This window comes from Austrofundulus limnaeus, unplaced genomic scaffold, assembly GCF_001266775.1.
Source record: "Austrofundulus limnaeus strain Quisiro unplaced genomic scaffold, Austrofundulus_limnaeus-1.0 Scaffold2555, whole genome shotgun sequence".
NCBI lineage: Eukaryota > Metazoa > Chordata > Actinopteri > Cyprinodontiformes > Rivulidae > Austrofundulus > Austrofundulus limnaeus.
The window spans coordinates 2,321-4,752 of record NW_013954957.1 but is presented as its reverse complement, the minus strand read 5'-3'; the positions used below and the strand labels follow the sequence as shown (position 1 = coordinate 4,752).

Below are 2,432 nucleotides of genomic sequence, written 5' to 3'. Positions count from 1 at the left end.
CACACACACACACACACACACACACACACACACACACACACACACACACCTTCCTGATTTAAAGCAATATATTCATTAAGCACAAGGTCCCCCTATAGGTCACACAGTGACTGTAATCCGTTTTCACGGTGAATATGTGGCCCCACGGAAGAGGGCCTGCGCGCGAGGTGCCGCTCCACGCTGCTGTGGATCAGAGGTGTGTGTCGAGTGTGTGTACGGTTTAAGTGTGCTCCGTGACTATTAATTACACATTTAAAAAAAATGCATTTAAAAAACCCTCAGATCTGGATCCACTTTTGAGCCGAGACAATTTTACTCACCTCCTCCTCTTCTTCCTCCTTGTTTCAGGTGAAAAGAAGAAAGCAGAACAGCATTTACTGACAGAAATGTGCAAACTGTTAAATAAAAATAAATAATAAAACTTACCCCCCAATACGTTAAGCCCTCTGAGTCCTTAATGATCAAATTTGACAAAAAAAGAAAGAAAAATACAAGTGAGAAAAAGCATTGTTTGCCTGCTTTTATAACAAATCAGTGTAAAGGGAGAAAAAGGTTTCAACATAAAATTTCAACAAGATTTCCAGATTGTGTCACCGTGTTTATGAAGCTTCTGATTGGCTCATCTGCCTGTTCACGTGCATCAGCCCTTCAGCCCCTTGATTGATGATTTAATTATCCATACAGAGTCAAACTGCAGCAGGACAGGACAAAAAATAATACTTATTTACATAACCAATCAGGGCGCTGCAAAGGTGGAGCCTCCTTTCCCTCCCTCTTTGTGTGCGTTGTGTGTGTTCGAGTGTGTGCACGCCTGATGTGCGGGATTCATGCTGTTATTTTTTTTTATTAATATTATTCATCCTGTTAAGCTGAGTCCAAAACGGATCAATCTCCTTCATAATTCTGGATGAATTTCTCTAACATGTCTATATTTATTTATTTTTTTTATTTGTTTACCTCTTAAAGTGCGTAAAAGTGTCAGTTTGTGCGCAAATTTATTTTTATCCATCGTGGCAAATAAAAAAAAAAGGCAAAAATCCATTAAAAATGAAATAAACTGCGCGCAAAGTTTACATGCGGAAGTAGAGAGGTGAAAAAACAGCAACATAGATGTAAAGTTTCTCAGATTTTCTGCCATGAAATAAACTTAGCACGCTCAGATCTTGTCATTCCCCCCCCCCCCCCCCCCACAGAGTGAGTATCAATAACTGAATACATCTCATTTTGATTAATTTATGTTTAATGCAACTATCTGTTTGTTGTTTTTGGAACCATTATAATTTAAGTTGACTGATTTTGCTTATGGTTTTAAGCAATTAGAGTCATACAGATTATATAGGAAAAAATAAATAAAATAAAAACATTAATACTCTGCAAATGAAACCCAAATTTGAAGCATTTGAAACAGATATAAATGTATGTGTTTATAGAAAATAATGCTTACATGATGGCAGCCGGAGTGGGTGAAGTTTGTCCCCATCAGTTTGCGCTCTTTCACAGAAATATATAAATAAAAGTCGTCTGTTCTCCGCGCCGGAGCTCGGCGGTTCGCTCAAACGGAGAGGAGATGGCCAAAGAGAGAGGAGATTGAGAGGAGGAAGAGAAGGGGGAGAGAAAGAGAGAGAGAGAGAGGGAGGGGGAGAGAGAGAATGGGATGAGGGGGGAGGGGAGGAAAAACTTCAGCCCAGAAGATGCTCACGTTTGACTCTCCTCAATTATCCCCTCCCGTGAAGATAGGTGGCGTGCGTTTCAGGGGGCTTTTCTCTGTGTTGCACCGCGGAGAAAAGGAGGTGGAAAGAAAAAAAAAATGTCATTAGAAGAGGCGTAACACGTCAGTCCCTACCCAGGTTTGTTTCCTGGAGTGGGTGTAAGACATCAGTTGTAAACCTGCCCTAGCAGGAATAGCGGTCCCTCCCTCCTCCCAACTATTTCTAAGGCTTTTATTTCTAAGGTTTTATTCTCACCGGTGGAGCAGGACGCGCTCCGGTATCATCCCTCCTCGCAGCTCCCATCTGAAAGACGCTTTTTACACCCTCCTCCTAGAAAACCAGGTATGTGCTTATTTACTTTTAAAAACAATACCTTTTTTTATCTTTTTTTGTCCACCGAGGAGTTGATGGATTTTTTCAACTTCCGTGAGTCAAACTTGCAGCTCAGTTTACCTGCGCAGGTAGAGAGAGGTGCGTCTCTTTCTCCACTTTTAAAAAAAAGGTAAAGAATGAGTGAGAGAGAGAGCGACGCTCTGGCGTCCGGGCTCTGACAGCAGCTGGGGGAAACGAGCCTCTTATTCCGGGCGTTTGGCGCGACTGAAGCGCCCGAACCTTCAGTCTCCGCTCCGCTCAGCTCGGCGCGGGTCGGTTCGGCTCAGACCCGATTAGTCGGAGATCCGGAGCGGTCCGAACTTCTTTGAAGAAGTGGGCGCGATTTTATTA

At 42.7% G+C, this 2,432-nt stretch overlaps 1 long non-coding RNA gene across 2 annotated transcripts; it reads right to left on the bottom strand.

Annotated features, from left to right (window-relative positions):
• Window positions 1–6: 6 nt before the first annotated feature.
• Window positions 7–2,408, bottom strand: LOC106511159 (uncharacterized). Of its 2 annotated transcripts, none has more exons than XR_001309486.1 (3): window positions 2,163–2,408; window positions 1,445–2,039; window positions 7–691 (listed from the first exon to the last, which is right to left on the bottom strand). It is a non-coding gene; the product is annotated as an uncharacterized LOC106511159 (long non-coding RNA). The 2 variants fall into 2 exon arrangements; XR_001309487.1 differs by lacking the exon at window positions 2,163–2,408 and having other exon boundaries at window positions 7–338; window positions 427–691; window positions 1,445–2,080.
• Window positions 2,409–2,432: the final 24 nt, after the last annotated feature.